The sequence below is a fragment of the Excalfactoria chinensis genome, chromosome 2 (assembly GCF_039878825.1).
Source record: "Excalfactoria chinensis isolate bCotChi1 chromosome 2, bCotChi1.hap2, whole genome shotgun sequence".
NCBI classification, from domain to species: Eukaryota; Metazoa; Chordata; class Aves; order Galliformes; family Phasianidae; genus Excalfactoria; species Excalfactoria chinensis.
Genome location: NC_092826.1, coordinates 40,139,540 through 40,156,953, shown reverse-complemented (window position 1 = coordinate 40,156,953; position 17,414 = coordinate 40,139,540). Strand labels below are relative to the sequence as shown.

The following is a 17,414-nucleotide window of genomic DNA, read 5'->3' as shown; positions in this document are numbered from 1 at the left end:
CCCTTGGCAAGGGATAGATCCCAATTAAGTGCCTTTAAAAATACTGGATAGGAAGCAGCTACCGTGCATGGAAAGCAAATATTAGTACGCAGCAAATACATTTTCTGAGGCATTGTAGTAGATGTGCTAGTTGAGTTGACCCTTACATTTGGAATTGTATCAGCAGAAGTGAGAAGCAGGAAGTGGCTTTGCAAATCAAAATGGAAGCCTAGCAGTAACAAGTAACCTTGCAGAGAGCAGGCAGGGCTAATGCTTGCATTCAGCATAAATCCTGCCGTATGCTATCACCTTTTTGGTGTGTTGTATTCTCTAATGTAGATCTACTTAGGTATGCAGAACTTTTGTATGAGTTTGTCTTTGATTGTATATTCTATAAACAGTGACCTTGCAACTCTATGTTGGCAGATGAGAGGTTTTTGCTGTGTCCAATTTAGTAACTCAGAGAAAATAGCAGAAAGCCAATAAATGCCTGTAAGAGTGTACCGGGCTGAGGTTTCTAACTGTGGCGTGTATCTGTCATGTTCTGATGTCATTGCTTTACCCTTGGGCAGATCCTTTGGTGAATTCAGATTTGTGACCTTCCAGCAGTAAGAAGTGAAGGTACGGAGCAGTGACAGCACTGGATACACAGGGAGAAGTTTCCAGTTGAGAACAGCAGTTGTAAAAGCATGTTTGTCTGCAGTCTGCAGTAGAGAATAGTTCAAGGAAAAAATGCTTATAGTTTACCCCAGATTTTCTTAAACAATTGCAGAACAAACAGCTGAGTGGAACAGTAACACCACTTACCAAGCTGAGTGCCTTCAGAAAAGCAGGCCTCTTTTAGCAAAGGGAAGAATCCATTCTGTCACAGACTAATGATGTGTCACATTCTCGGACAGAGAAAACATTTTGCTATCTGCTCACCTTTCTAAGCTTCTGTGAGTTTAGAATAGGTTTCTGAATTCTTGCCAGTGGGGTAACATGCAAGTTGTTGATAGTTGTGTGGCAGTGCAGAGACCAAAGATACAGAGCCTGGCAAACTATTTTCGTTTGACCATTTGGTTATTTTATGTTCAGATAGCCCATTAAGTGTATGTGACTCCTTCTGCTAGCACTTCTGACATGTCATAAATGCAGTGACCCCCAACAAAAGAGGTTAATGGCTTTCTTGTCCTGATGTTGTTGGTCCAACAGAGATGTAAAACAGAGAACTGAAGGGGTGGATCTGCAGCGTTCTTTGGCTTGCTCAAAGTATAATTTATAGGAATGGCAGCTAAGGAGGTTCTGGGATATAGGATACAGCCAGAACTGCTCTTCTTTATCTATCAAGTGAGTGGTACATATGTTCTTGTGAAAGGGAACTGAATTTAATCACATAAAAAGTGTTTTTCTGAGTAACTTAAGGGCAAGTAAATATTTATTAGTAGTGCAGAATCATAGCAAACCACAGCAGAGTTTTACTGAGAAATAACCGTATACTTAATGACTATCTTATAAATGTAAACTATAATAATCTGCCTTTAAAATACGGGTCAGTGACTGTCATCACTCTGTAGTAAAGGCTGCTAGAGAGGAAGCCGTGCAGCAGGCTGAGGAGAATGCTCCTGGGAGCTGGCAATTAACACATCCTGAGCTCACAGCTCCCACAACAGTGCTTACTCTGCATGTGACAGAAGCATTAGGAAAACTTGTACCGTTCCATGCTTTTCTTGCCAATAACAAAACTCACAGTAGCTGCAGTTTAATTTATGTATGCATTAGATGGAGAAGCTCTAGGCATTCGTGCGTTAAACTATGGGAAGTAAAGTAACTGGTTTTCTTACCCTTAGCATGTTGTTTTTTTAGGGATGGCCACCTCTGCTGTGTGACAAAGACTGAGCAGATCAGTGAGGGCTAGGAGAGACCGAGCAGCTCTCAGCTGGAGTCAGCTACTGCTGCCAGTGCTTTGTGCTGAGGACTCTTGAACTGGCAGGTCCCAGGGTCGTCTCCTCCAGCCTGCTAGGTCCTTGTGTGACAGCCTCCATGCAGCTGGCAGAGATCTCTGCTGAGCGGTGTGTGAAAGACTGCAGCAAAGTGTCCCTGGGTAGCTCCGTTGCACATTCATGCTCTTCAGTGCAGCAGAGGGCTTTTGTGCTGAATTTGTGAACCAAGGTGAATCTCACTTCACCAGTAAATCTGCTAGAACTGATGGAAATGGCATGTGTGCATTTATTATAGGATTTACTGCCAGTGTTCCGTGAGTGGTCCATTGAGAAATCTCTTAAATACCAGCAGGCAAATATATTCCTAAGTATAAAACCTTCATGTTAAGCAATAAAAATAATAATGAAAAAAATCCTATCTGTATTGTCTCCTTCCCTGTTTTCTTATGCCTATTTGCCTGCATCTTCGGTCTAAAATAAGCAGGTGAATATATTTTTGTTCATTTTGGAACTACAGCAGCAAGTACAGTGTCGTGCATCTTAAAGAAGACCAACTGAGGAGTGTAGCTGAGTAGTACCTGTATATCACAGACAACATTTTTCCTTCTTCTGGCATCACAGCAGAGTTTGCTTAAAACGAATCACTGCACAGAAATGTGAGTATGGTGTCTTTAGTCTATATTTAGTCTTTAAGGTCGGACTAATACTTGCAGTTTTGGAGGGATCTGATTCATACCTACTGTCTTTGAAAAGCTCTAGTTGTGAGGACAGCTGGGTTGTGGCATTTGTCCCACAGTGACTTCCCTCACAGTAAACCTTTTCCTAAGGCAGGATCCCAAGCGGAGCGACAGCCACCCTCCCTTTGCAGGATATACTGTGGGATGGGAGGAGCCAACCGGATGTCATTACAGTTCTGTTGGACTGCCCTGTTAAATGTGATGGCTTATTGCTGTTTTTAATCAAATTTGGGGTGTTTTGTTTTTGTGTGAGAATGGAGTTGATAAAGCAGGTTGTTGCCACGCTTCGTTCACACACCTAAAGGGAAAGCAATACAAAGGAGATTCAAACTAATTCACATGGGAGACAGCCACGAGAATTTCCAGATGCACATATTTGGATTACTCTGAAAAGATTACGTTTGCTAGGGAACCCACTTCCATCCTAATTTCTGGTCATACCTGCTTATAATTTATAACATCAGTGCCTTACATTATGAACCTTGGGTTTCTTTTGTACTTCCCCAGGATTTTCATTGTGAGCCAAAGAACACCTGGATAAGGATATACGTTTCACCTTGTAAAAATACTTTCTACTGTTTCAGCAGAAGTAGAAGAGACAGAAATTAGAGCAAAGATCCTTACTGGGGCCTAGAAAAAGAAATGACAGTTTGGGCAAGTTGTGGTAGAGATCTGTCCATAGCATCCAGATAGAAGTGTAAAGGATTGAAGTGCCCTGCAGGTAATGAGCTGATTGCTCAGAGAATGGTTGGGCAGTGTCAGGGAGGTGTAATACGGCAAGCAGAGGACTAATGAATTTTATTTCCCTTCTGATTTTCACATTGAGAGTAAGAGGGGGAAAAAGGCTGCGTAATGTAATCCAATGTGAGACTACTGTAAGAGAAGAAGGGTAATGCAAGCTAACAAAGGCCTAGAGGGGGGACTGTTGATGAACCTCCTGGTAGGCAATGAAAGGAAGTGTGTTTGCAGTGGATGTCCAATGCTTCAGATTCTGTGCAGGGGGTATCACTGAACCATGTGCATGCATCCACTGTAGTTCTGAGATGGTAAACTAAGGCAAGAGATGTGTGATCTCTCAGTATAATTTGACCTTTCTACATATTATGTTTATGTTTGTTTGTGTAGCTGCTTGGTAATTAGTTCTGCCAGCTCTTGGTTTCCATATGTCTTAAGTAACGACAGTATATTCTCAGATTTACTTCTATTTATACTAATTAAATAGTAGTAAACCTGTCCACTTAAAGGACAAATTATAAATCATCATTCCCTCAGCTTCATGTTGAGCCTCTCTATATTCCTGAATATTAAAGCTTCTTTATTTTTTATGTTTCCCTTTCTTAGAACAGTTAAGCAAGTTTATAGTCCTGCATAATTTAGCTATACACTTCTTAGATTAGGCTCGTACAGAGGAAATCATGACAAATTATGTAGGAGGAAGATTTCCAGTTATTCGAGGCCTAAGGTGATGAAATTGTGTAGAGGTTTATACTTTTACGAAGCAAAATTGCAGTGTCTCCAGAACATTTCCATTGCATATGAGCTTGAATATACATGAGAAAATCATTATCAAGGTTACCTACTTGAATTTCTTTTAAATAAATGGTTATACGGGGTTGGAAAACAACAGCTAGCACCATAGGCCTTAGGAGACAGAAGGGTAATTCCTGACTTTGTGGAAGGTCATCAAAGCAGGCTGTGTGTTGACGGCTGCCAGTGCGAAGGGAAAGGAAGAATACTTATAAAATAAGGAAAATAGTGGGGATATCTTCCTTAAGAATTTGGAGCAAGGGAAATGCTTTCTCTGTGGGGTGGTCATTACCTGTAACTGTGATGGAGATGCAGGCCTAGGCCAGCTGTCTGCCCTGTCCATGCGGCACAGCCCCACACTCTGTCTGACTTGTTTTATGGTGAAGGCAGAAGGTGTTTCAGCCGATGGATTGCAGTTCAGTGTTTCGCAGTCAGCAGTGGTGTGCACTGAGTAATTGCCTTCCATTTCCAAACCTATGTACTGAATCAATTTAATGGTGTCCTACCAGTCCCCCTGAGCAGGGCGAGCATTTCTTCCGGGCCTTTGTGGGCAAAGAGCTGTGAGATGGAGCAGAGGTCTGTCTGTTCCTAGTTAGCACAACTACATAGAGAGTTGTTTTTTTTCATGGCTACTTATGGTTTATCTGAGGACTTCTGTACAGTCAGCCATGCCGTAGGAAGTCAGCGATCATCCTAACAGGGCCTTCATATACAGAGATGGTGCAGTGTCTGTTCACCTTATGCCACCCAGCTTCCAGCTGACTGACAAAGTTGATCTGTGTCTTAAGGAGGAACACAGAGCGTGGTCACGAGGCCAAATGTAGCAGCTGCATTTTCTGCACAGCTATGTCTCTGAAGCAATGATGTGATCTTGGAAATTTGGCAGAAGGGATTGCTGTGCCAGGTACCTGCTTGTCCTTGTTGTCCTTTGTGCTATTGGAAAGCAGACACAAAGAATTACTTGGCTGTTGAGGAGAGCTGTATCTTATCCTGCAAGCTTGTGTGTAGGATGCTGTGGAAATTAGGTAATTTTTTACACACTGAAGTCAGAAGGGGCTTGGCATCCGTCCTCCCTTGGTTTCATTTGCCCTGGTGCAAGGCAGAATGCCCTTACAAGCATGTGCAAGAGGGAGCAGAGTTGGTCTGACTCTGGGTAGTCATCAGTGCAAACCAGGAATGTGTGAATGCCTTTCAACACAAGATAGATAGGTTTTTATAACCTCTGTTATCTGTAAGAGATCTTCTCTTCTGCCTCTCTCATGCTTCTGCAGTCATACTTGAGTTTTTCTGTAGCTCAGTTCCATTCCCAGAGGCCTGAAATGAATAAATCCAAACATGCTCTATTTCAGCTTATACCTCATGAACAGCACTGCCAATGTGACATTTTGGAGACTGAGGGAAGCGAGCCACGTTTGCTCGTGGAAAAAAAAAGAAAGAACTGCAGCAACACAATGACGTAAGGTTTATCCTGCAGGTTCACCTCGGGTTACAACCGGATCTAATTCAGCATGCTCTTGTCAGTACAGCTTACTTCGGCTGAACCAAGAAACACAGCACAATTCTGCATGCAGCTAACTCCCACATAAAGCATCAAAACCTTTCCAATCTGATTTTTGTTTTTAATTGCAATTTTATTTTATTTTATTTTTTTCCACTTGAGGAACTCTTGGGCCTGAATAATGTGGGTTTATTTATCTGTCTGCTACCAGCTGAAAGTAATTTCATGAATTTGATTAAACTGAAGTAAACTGGAGAATCACACACTTAAGAGAGCTGTTCCCACGCATAGACAGTAATGAAGCTGTACAGGAGAATGTTGCTGTCCGGGGCCTCTGCACACCCCCAGGGAGCATTTCCCCACTGGGAAAAGGTCCTGCTCTGCAGTCCTGACCTAGAGTAGGGTATGAAGTAGCTCTGCCAGCTAGCGATGTGCTGAAGTATTTTGTTGTTTTCATCTTGGTAGACTCTGAGAAACGACTTGCATAAATTTCACAGCCATGAGATGTGTTTTTAATGTGTAACAATTCTGCGGTTTTCTTTTGTATCACGGTGTAGCGGCAATCTTCATCTGCTGGCAGACCCCTGAAGCTCCCAGAATTGCAAGTGCTGATAACCACGGTGCCAGACCAGAAGTCACATTTGTGTGGAACGTGTCAAGCAGTTCCAAGAAGTGAATTAATGTGCCTTGGCCCAAACCTTGGGCAAGGTGTTTTTACACACTAAGGCAAGTGGAATTGATGTATGCTTGCTGCCTTCATCTTCCAAGTGCTGCTAGCTACTGGCAGAGTGAAAAAATGCTTCAGGAAGCAAAGGTTTGTGGTGTACTCCCAGGGCTGTAATCTTTGTGGTTTCTTTTTTTCTTAAGCAGAAGTTTTACACAGAAATCTCTTAACTAAACTTCAGCGTTAAGCAAACATTGTTGTGTTGGATCTGACCCCAATGCATTGTTCCTGACAGTTTCCAACTGGCCAGTGGGTAGCTATGAAATAGTGTGACAAAAGGGGAATTTTCTTCTTAATCCCTCACATTTAATCATTGCTAGTGTCAGGAAATATAAATATTTGTCTTCTGTTGCTTAAAGAAAGCAAGGTTCATTAAGGATTATATCCTTTCTTTCAGAAACAAATGAGTTTCTAATGGGAACATGCAGGAATTCATTAACAATCTAATGAATATTTTTAATAGTCCTTTTTGGTCCCAATTATATTATAATGCAGACTGCTCCACAGGGTAAACTACATTTCAGGTTTAAAAAGGTAGAACAGACTTTTCATTAATCTCTTTTAGCTTTGCCTTTCAGTTTTAACCTCCCTGTTGAACTGGCTACAGGCGGTGCTGTCCCGATGCCAGCTTTACAGTCGCTTATTTGCTTTGCTTGAGCAACGAGGGTTTCTGCACCCTGCCTCAGGTTTCAGGTTGTGTGCCTGACATTGCCGGTGTCACCAGGAGCACAAGTAGGTGGCACCGCCAGGCTGCTGCCACCTGGGGTGAGATCACCCAGCCAGCCTGCCTCTGTGATGGATATCTCTAACTCTTTCCAGCTCGAGCTGACTTTGATCCCACGTAATGAAAAGCCTTAAAATAGAAAGTGGAAAGGAACAGAGGGGAGGTTTAATTATTTACTGGTGAGGTAGGATCTGTATCTTTTGTAAAGATAATTCTTTTGTTGTTTTTTGGTCTGTTCAGTTTTCATTAAGCCAAAATAAAATCTTTGTGCTCAGCGTCGATTCAGAATCTGGGGCTGATTAAAGAGGCTTTTGAAGAGAGCTGCATTCTTTCCTTCTTTTACCTAGTTGTTCTTCCCATTTCCTAAACAAAATGAAAATGCTCCTTTAGCAATTTACAGTATGTTAGCTGCAGTAGTGCTGGGAGAGATACTAGCTTGAAGTTTTAGTTGCTCTAAGGATTTTGGTCTTTGCCTTCTTCTGCAAGCAGTGGAGATATCTTCTCATTCACTGCACTGTTAATACAGTAAGTGATCATGCAGATGACAAAGGGCCTGGAGCACCTCTCCTGTGAGAAGGCTGAGAGAGCTGAGGTTGTTAAGCATGGAGAAGGGGAAGCTTAGGAGGATCTCATCGGTGTCTATAGACCACCTGCAGGGAGGGTGCAAAGAGGTTGGAGTCATTCTCTGTTCAGTGTTGCCTGGTGCCTGGACAAGAGGCAGTGGGCACAAAATGGAGCACAGGATGTTCCCTCAGAGCACCAGGAGCATTTCTGTGCTGTGCAGGTGACGGAGCACTGGCACAGGCTGCCCAGAGGCTGTGTGTGGGCTCTGCTCCTCAGAGACCTTCTGCAGCCCCATAGACTTGGTCCTGGGGTCCATCAGGTCCTGCCAACCTCAGCCATTCTGAGTAAACAAAGGAAACAAATTCACTTAAGGAGGAGGTTGGGAAACTGTTTCCAAGTGCCACAGAGGTCCTTAAGGATAAAAATGAGTAGCTCTAGGCTAGACTGGAAACTAAAAGTTACTGAATGTGTGTATGGGAGATTGGTAATCACAGCCTGAACCTCTGATTAATCAGCTGAGGCAAGTGTGGGGTCAGCTGTGGGAGCACAGGTGAGAGTGATGTAGCTGTGCTCCCGGAAGGGGTGGAGCTCGACTCCATCCCCTCTGAGACCTCATTTAAGGGCTGACCCCCACTGAGGCAGCATCTCTTGGAGATCACTCACCAGTGAGGACTGCCCCAGCTTCTTCAGCCAAAGCACCACCACTGGTGAGCTTTCCTTTACTTATTCCTTCTGTACATTTGCTACCATCTGTATATTAACAACCAATACAATGTGGCTGATGGGTACTTAGTATTTTTAGGCCCAATTTGTAACTTAGCTACAAGGGGAAGGGTGGAAACTTAAGTGCCTGGGATATTTTTCACAATCCCCTAAAGCCCACAGCCTGACTGGTGGATGGTGGGGCTGGCCTGCCCTCACCTTGGTGAGCACCTGACCCTGGCAGGGCATGCAGGAGGCTGACATGTGTCATCCCAAACCCAGTGCAGGAGCTGGAGAAATTGACACCACCCCAAGGACATGAACTCCCAGCAGGCTGAGTGGGTGGGGAGGGTGGGCTTTTGGTGCTCCATTTCCTTGCCGTGCTGTGCTTGAAGCCAGAAACAACTTAGCAATTCCTGAGCAAAACATAACTTGATTTGTTTTGGAATGATCTTTAAGGTTCCTTCCAACCTGAGCCATTCCATGATTCATAGTATGTGTGCTTGGGAGATCTGCGTGCTCACACTGAGACTTGAGGAGCCCTGGTGCCCATCTATATCACCATGTCCTCAGCTTCTTCAGAGAAGTAGGCAGTAATGAGAAATACAGTGAGGGCTCAGAGAAATGTCCTTGCTTTATCCTTGGTGGATGGTCTTGATGCCATTAACAAACTACTGTACATAGGGGAAAACATGCCTTTAATAGTCTTGTCTCAGCTGCTGTTAATTTGATTTCCCTCAGGTATTCTGTGTTCAGTCACAAAGTCCTGGAGCAAGGCTTGGTGTAGCAAGGAGTACAAATAATTTACGCTGTGATGTCTGAGGTTCCTAGATAAAGCATGCACTATTTCAAACAAAGCAAAAGAAAAATTCCTTTTATTTGGGGGTAGCCAACACGAATTGAGAGAGAGGGGAGGAGGTGCTGTAATAAGCAACATGTTTATTCAAAGCAGTTTTGTGGTATCTGACAGCGAGTAGATTACGTCCAGACCTGTGCTCAGCTTCTGCGCATACACGTTGTACATTTGCAGGTTGTTTGTGTCATGATGCTTCACAGAGCAATGTTAAAGTAGTTTGTAATTATTGTTGGATTATTTACGCATAAAATATTTTTCCATGTATCTCTTTTCCTCTGGAAGTTGATTCAATTCCATTCCAGCCATAAATGTAGAGAAGATTGCTTCTTTTTTTCATGGAAACTGAGTAAGTGTGAGTTAGGCACATAATTATGTCTGTCTTGAGACTAAAACTGCATTTGTTTGCATTTGTTTGTGTTTATGTAAATCTTCAGTAGGACAATTGGAAAGAATGGACTGGATTCTGCCCCAGATCATCATCTCGTATTGCGTTGCTGGAGCCACTCATTTCAGGGTGGGATTTTTCAATAGGGCTCAGTGTTGCGGTTGCATCAGTTCTGCTGCTACTGTGGTACTGCTGTGCTTGCATAACTTTGCAAAAGCTAAAATTAAAGCATTTTGAGAAGAAATAGGTCATGACCGAGTGCATTTGAATGGTAATTATTCACAACTTTGAAATTATTGAATGTGTTTCTTCAGATTTGCCCTGTTCCATAGATCCCATTGACATTTAAATGTAATTTACTTTTATCGCCGTGTTGTATCATAAAATCCAGTTTCAGATATTTTCATTAACCGGTAGATGTTCTGTAATATAAAGGAAATCATACTTAGGTCGTGGAGGAAAAGGGAATGCAGTTAATCTGTTGATTTCTAAAATTCGCTAATTAATTTTTTTAATCTCATACTGGTGTTAGGAAGATTTGGGGATTTATTTTCAGTAAAACTTCCTGAAATTCTCTGTACGGTTGAAGATGAGTGTTACGATTGGAGGTTCAAAGTCACCAAATCTTAAATGCTGCACTCCAGCCTTTTGGACTTGCAGCCTTTAATCGTCTCTTTTCATATGGAAAATGTGTGCTTCTCCTGGAGGTGCTGATTCTTCTAATCATTCCTTCCCATTCTGATGAGTTTGCACCTTCTCGGAGGAAAGCGCTTGAGAGTGATTTCTTAATCTGAGGTAGTCCCTACTCTGGTTTGAATTTCCATAAATCAGGGCTGAAAGGGAAGTTTGCGGTAGCTGAAATATTGCTCTGAAGATTGCAAGAAAAGCACTGTAATGCCTGAGCACTTGAAAGCGTGTATTTTTCTTGGGGTACCGGTTTTCACTGTATTCAAAGAGGGATTTTTGTGGCAGCTGCAGATGTCTTTCGTAGGTGGTATTCAATGCTGCTGATTTCTCAGCCCTCAGAAACAGTGCGCACGGTGGGATTTTTGACCGGAGTAATAGTCAGGTGGTGGTGGGTTAAAGAAGTCGCTCTTTCAGCAATGATCAAATTGATAATTCACAAATCATTATTTGTCTTTCTGTAAGCCCGTTTTCCCCTTTCACCTCTTTTGCCTGTGCTCTGTTGTGTGAAATTTGGTGTGGCATTAACGTGACTCCCAGGTCGGGTGTTTCTTCCTTCCCGTTTGATGTCTGCGAGGAGCCCAGGGTACGCGAGGCATTTGCTGCCGGCATTGCATAACTTGTCATTTGGCTGCTGTAAGCAACCGTGCCTGGGGAGCTTCATGCGCCTCTCTGCAGGCTGAGCCGCGCAGCTGATCGTGACACCCGTCCTCGTAGGATGAGATCATCAGCTAAATATAGGTTATAAAGCGGGAAGACCGCGCTCAAGGAGAGGCGTTGTTTCCCCGTTTTCCCCGCGCCGTGCTGGAAGCAGAAGGATAACATCTCTCCTAGCAGGTACAGAGACATTTAATGTGCCGAATGCGGGAAGACGTGCATCGCGCCATCTCCTGCGTGTGGTGGTCTTTCCTTCCTCATCAGTGCGATTTCTCCCTTTTCTTGAGTCCACCTGGGTCCGTGCGGATTTCTCACTGAAAGCTGCCATCTGTCATCCCGGCTTCTCCGGCTGACATTTGGGATTTCTCTGCAGGATGGGTACAGCAGAGGGAGCAGTAGGACAAGCTTCTCCCAGACTGTCTCTCCTTGCATGCTCCCTCCCAGCTCGCACCCCCCGGGCGAGCAGCATCCCCTTCTGTCCCTGCTCTCCCAGCAGGACCCAGCCCCAATCCAGGGGGCGTGTGGATGCCATGGGGTCGGGACGCAGATAGCAGGAGATGACTGTGTGGCCATGACACCTGCCATGATGTCTGCAGAGCCCTACACACCTCAGGGTGTGAGGCAGACACTGCTGGCATTTGTATAACTGATCTGGTGGGATTCCTGTCGCTGCCCTCGATATTGATGCTCCAATAACCATCATCACTTGTGAGATTTTTAGGCGTCCTCCTGTGTTCTTGCTAGGTATTTTTTTCCTTCTTTTAAAAAAAAAAAAAAAAAACAAAAACAAAAACAGTTTTCCTCTTTCACCAAAGTTTTTGTCTTGAGAGTTGAATAAAGTAAGCTGTGAGCTTAAGAGAGACTCAGAGCTCTTGGAGCAGGTCCAGAGAAGGGCCACTAAGATGATCAGAGGGCTGGAGCACCTCTCCTATGAGGAAAGGTTGAGGGAAGTCCGGAGAAGAGAAGGTTCCTGGGAGACCATTGTGGACTTCCAGTACATGAAGGGAGCATATAAACAGGAGGGGGAATGGTTGTTTACAAGGGTGGATAGTGACAGGACAAGGGGGAATGGTTTAAACTGAGACAGGGGAGGTTTATGTTAGATATTAGGAAGAAGTTTTTCACAGAGTGTGGTGATGCACTGGAACGAGTTGCCCAAGGAGGTTGTGGAAGCCCCATCCCTGCAGGCATTCAAGGCCAGGCTGGACATGGTTCTGGGCAGCCTGGTCTGGTGGTTGGCAACCCTGCACATAGCAGGGGGGTTGAAACCAGATGATCTTTGTGGTCCTGTTCAACTTTGGCCGTTCTATGATTCTGTGATTCTATGATTCTGTGATTCATTCTAGAGCGGGAAGGATTTTCTGGTGGGATGTGGGATTAATGAAAGATGGATGTTCCTGTGTTGGGCTGAACTGAACAGAGGATGTATTTCATAGATTATTTTCTCCCGGTCCTGAAAGAAGTGTATGTCTCTTCATTCACACGTGTGTCTGCCTGCACGCACACTTCAGACATTGGCCAACTTTCCATGAAAGCCCCATGGTTGTCTGTCTAGGCAAATGTAAATACCTAACATTTGTGGCACCTTAATGAAAGAACTTACTGGAAGTCTTCTTTCACTTCAGAACATAGCATTGCAATGAAACCAAGGTACTGGAATGAGGAAGGATAGCAGAGCCATTTTCTTAATAAAAATATTCCATTTGCTTCATAATTTTAAGATGAAAGACATGAATATCAGAATAAGGATGTGACAAGATGAATTTTGGTGCTGCAGTCTTTAGTCTGATATGTTTCAGCTATTCTTTTCAGGCATTGGATGCCATGAGCTCTCCTCTTTAGCACTCATCCCTACTTTTGCATGTAGGGTTAGAACAGACATGATTTCAGAACCAGATTATGGCAGCACCCAGAAGGACAGTTGTGAAGGCCTGGGGAAATTCAAAGGATGGTTGTGGAGATAGTGTTGCAGCACGATTGCGTGGTAGGTGAGAGGAAGCTGAAGGTAGACATGGGCAGCTCTCAATTCCTGAGGGATAGGGATATTGATGGGAGTTTAGAGGAAACAGGGATTGCTGTCACCCGGAGCAGTAATTAACAAGGTCCTTAAATCCTTAGGAAAACAATCTTCATTAGATGCGCTGCTCACCAAGCAACTTTAATGAAATACAGCTGTCACTTCAAACCTTCCAAGTTCAGCATTTTCAGGCGGGGAACCAATACTGGATGATACAGCCTTTTTAATTTATCCCTGAGCACCACCAGGCCAGGAAGGACTTTTCCAGGACTCAGCACTGGGTGGAATTAGGTTTACCTGTCTTTGGTTTTTGTTTCATTTTGTATGTGCATGTTTTTCCTTTCAGTGAAGTAAAAATGACTTACAATGACTCACTGATTTAAGTTCTTTTGATTTTATTAAATCTCAGAGGTCTTGGTTTTAATGGTCAATTTAGATTATCCCCTCCACTCCCCGTGATGAGCTGTAGGCCTGCTGTTAGGTGGTGAGCCTCCTAGGAGCAGTAGGAGGACTCGTTTTAGTGCCCAGGTGCCAGAACAAATCTCCCTGGAGCAGTTTGTCTCCTCTTTGAGGGCTGGGGCTGTGATGCCATGCTGGTCCCCTGTGCTGCTTCAACAGTGCTTTGTCATGAGAGCAGCAGGGGATGACACCAAGAGCCCCCATCCTCATTGACTTTATTAGCTGTTCTCTATCTCTTTCAGTCTCTATTTTTTTTATTCTCTTGGGCTGAGCAGCCACCAAACACATGAAGTTCAACATGAGAAAGTGCTGGAATCTGTACCTGGGATGATGCAACTCTGGATATATGTGTGTATGTATATATATGTGTATATATAGTGAGGGTGAGAAGCTTGTGAGCAACCCCATGAAAAGGGATTTGGAGGTCTTGGTTGACAAGAAGCTAAATGAGAGCAGCGTGTTCTGGCAACCCAAAAGGCTACCTGTACTCTGGGGTGCATCAGGCCTATCACTGTCGTTGCATGAGGAAAGGGGCTGTGCTGCTCTGCTCTGCACTGTGCCACCTCACCTCCAGCACTGGGTGTGGGTTTGGGTGCCATGCTATGAGAAGGGCATAAAACTAGTAGAGAGTGTTCAAAGGAGGGCCTGTATAAGAAAGTGTGAGAAGGCTGAGGAGAGGCCTCATGGCAGCCTACAGCTCATCACAGGGAGTAGAGGGGCAGCACTGAGCTCTGTTCTCTGCTGACAGCAACAGGGCCCAAGGGAATAGCATGGAGCTGTGTCAGGGCAGGAGTACCCTGGGAGTGGGGGTTAGGAAAAGGTTCTTCACCAGAGGGCGGTGGGCATAGCCCCAAGCTGACAGAGCTTAAGGAGCGTTTGAACAGCACTATCAGACATAGGCTTTCAATTTGAATTCTCTTGTATGAAGCCAGGAGTTGGACTAGATGATTCTTAAGGGTCCCTTCCAACTCAGGATATACTATTATGGCTTATTACAAAGGTGCTAGATAGAAGGGAAGCAACACGTAGGGCAATTCTTGGCCAAACCTTGCCTGTTGGACCTCACTGGACAGGACTTCTGGTGTAACCAAGCAGCTGAGTCACTAAGTCTGGAGATAGACTGGGGGTAATGGAGTCGATTTAAGTATCACTGAAAAAAGCCCATGTGTTTGATCCTCCATGACGCATGGAACTGCATTCCTGTCAATGTAATGGCAGTCCTCTACTCAAAGCTCTTACTCTTGAATGAGCCTGTGCTGAAATCAGCTGTAGAGGTTAAAGAGATTGTTCCCGCGAGCAAGAATTACTCTGAGTAAGACTTAGAAGGACAGAGCCCGTAGGGTGAAAAATGTTGCTTGTCCCAGTAAGCCCAAATCTTAAGACTGTCAAGAGAAATGAATTCAAGATGCTGACAGACAAGGGAAGATCAAGAGCAAATTCTATGCACGTTAAAAATAGCTGAATATGAAGGGACAGTGCATGCCTCTTAGGCACTGGGCTAAATTGGAAATGGGTAGGAAGTCACATGGTTTCAAACATGTTACGTATTTGTACTTGAGACTAGTATCAAATTACTCTCACCTCTTCATCTTTCTCTCCACAACAGCTCCTGCCTCTACAGTAACTCATTCCCGGTTTGTATTTTGTATGTCTCAAATCTAATGGTACCGGTGCTCCCCGGTGTTGCATTTAGTGATGTATTTAAGCAACAGGCCTTGCTAAGAGAGGAAAAGCAGTAATCCTCCCAGCCATGCGCTGTGCTCAGCTCTGGCCACGTGAGGTGCTGGTATTGCTGTGCACCTCTTCATCTGAGGGAGCTGGATACCTGTCTTCTACTTTGGCTTGTGTGACACAGGTTTTGGACATAGGACCTCTCTGTCCCATTCATGGGAATGGGACCTTGCTGTCTACATCAACGTCCAAGCTTCCCCCGAAATTTGAAGCATCCAGTTTTACAAAGCTCCACCTCTACGTACTCTTACGTTTATAATTAACATGTGATGAGACTTGAGGAGCATATACTTAGTGTTCTTTTAGAGGATCCAAAACCTAATCTCTTTTTCCTCATATCTAGTAAAGGAAATAGAAGCGATGAGTAAAATTTCTGTGGATTCCCCTCCATTGTTTCCCCTACAATTAAGCATTCTTTAGAAGTAGATTGGAGTCCAAGAACCAGCTCAGTGTTAATTCTTCACCTCACTTCTGATCCATCACACCTTCTTCCATGGAGAGCTGTTTTCCTCCTTGCTGGTTGTGTTAATGAAAAGGAGCCCTCAGACACAAAAGTACAACTTGCCTTTGTTCTTTCTTGTTTGTGTCTCTGAGCTTCTAAAGTACTGTGCTTCTTAAGACCTAATGTTAACTTTGCTTGTGGTGCTTATCTGCCCTTTAGGTCTCCCATGCTTACAGAATGGTTTAAGAACACTGATTTGAGGTACAGTGTTGTCATTACACAGCATGGAGTTGCTCTGTTTGAATGGGAGTCACTGCCATGTAAGGCCTTTCTCTGGTGTGAGAGATCTGTAATGGTGGATGTGGCTCTATTGGAAATCAGTGCAAGGCATTGTTCCTGCAATTCACAGCAACTCCTAAAACTGAGTAATAGACATGTTCCTTGAATCTTGCGAGCCACAGTTTTGGGACTCAAGGCAGAGTAGAAGTTGAGCGACTGCCTTAATTTCTGGCAGGAAGTCAGTAGCGTATTTTTTTGCTTGCTGGAGTTTTTAAAGCTCTCTGCAAAGCAGACATTAAACATACTGAGCTCTGTATTTGCTAATAGTAAAAAAGATTAGCGACTCAAAATAAATCTTTTGATTCTTCAGGAGTCATCTTGTCAGCTTGTTTATTCCTTAATATTTGTATGTTGCGGGCAGCTTTTCCAGGTGCATGAACCTTAGCTGATTCCAAGCTAGGAACTCTTGCCTTCCTGCCTGCAGGACTGGCCACAGCAGGGGCTGTGTGTGCACTTTGTGTTTTTATCCAACTTTGTCTCCTGCAGCAGCGTAGTTAACAGTAGCTCATCAGAGATGAAGTGCAGACTTCTTTCTCACTAACACACAGCCCTTCGGAGTATCCTTTTGCAGCCCTTTCAGCCTTTCCAAGTTTGAGCTGTTTTCTCTGTTAGCCCGGACTAAATGCATACTTGCTTTTATTACTAGATCAGCCTCTCCTCTCAACATGGGTGTTCTGGGAAGTGTAAAGTCTCATCAAATAGGCCATTGGCAGAGCATTTACAAACTGTGCTTTTAGCTGAGTGCTGATGGACACAGCTTGGCCTCACACCCCCTGCCCTGACCTGTGCTGGCAGCAAGATGAGGCTAAGGACTGTGAAGCAGAGATATTTACTGCATTTTTCTGCTTGAACTGTCGTGACAGTAAATTGCTGTTTTCCAGTTTTAATACTAAGTGTTCAGTAATTCATGTACATACAGCGTTGTTCCCTTCGCACCAGTCTTTGAGATAAGGAAACCCTGATGGCAAGCAGTATTCAACCGAATGCATGCTTACAGATTAAAAACCAGCTGCTTCCCAAGGTTGATATCAAGAGCCAGGGGTTTGCGTCAACAGTATCGACTCCTGAAGTCACCGATAGTAATCCTGGCTTTCTGTGCTTCGTGGAAAGACTTTTTTGTTGCACACTTAATTGCCTTGAAAGCTGCCAAGAATCGGCAGTTTAATTATTTCGGAGCCTGACTTCCGAACAAAAATTGCAGTGCATTGCTATTGTAAAGAGACACACATTTAAGAAGAATGAAAGTTTAGAGTCTTAACATTTAAAATCAAGTATGGACTTTTTTAGTTCTATGCTCAGTTTCTCTCTACAGATCTCTGAATGGGCAAAGGTGCTATTAGCATCCAAATATGCATTTCTGCTGGAGCTTGATACGACAGAATGCTGCTCTACACCTTTCTTTCCCTTGCCCTCATGCCCCACGAGCTGGTGGCATTTGCAGACACCTACAGAAAATGCTTTGTAGTG

The 17,414-nt window shown here is 44.0% G+C and overlaps 1 protein-coding gene across 2 annotated transcripts in view; it reads left to right on the top strand.

The window, feature by feature from the left end:
- The window catches only part of DTNA (dystrobrevin alpha), a 219,347-nt gene that overhangs the window by 22,652 nt on the left and 179,281 nt on the right, over nt 1-17,414 (top strand). Inside the window, exon 1 of one of the 2 annotated variants that reach the window (XM_072330607.1) lies at nt 11,037-11,139. The exons of the other annotated variant lie outside the window; for it this stretch is intronic. The gene's annotated coding sequence lies outside the window, so the exon portion shown is untranslated. Of the gene's footprint in view, nt 1-11,036; nt 11,140-17,414 lie in introns of those variants that run through there. 2 annotated transcript variants of the gene reach the window in all.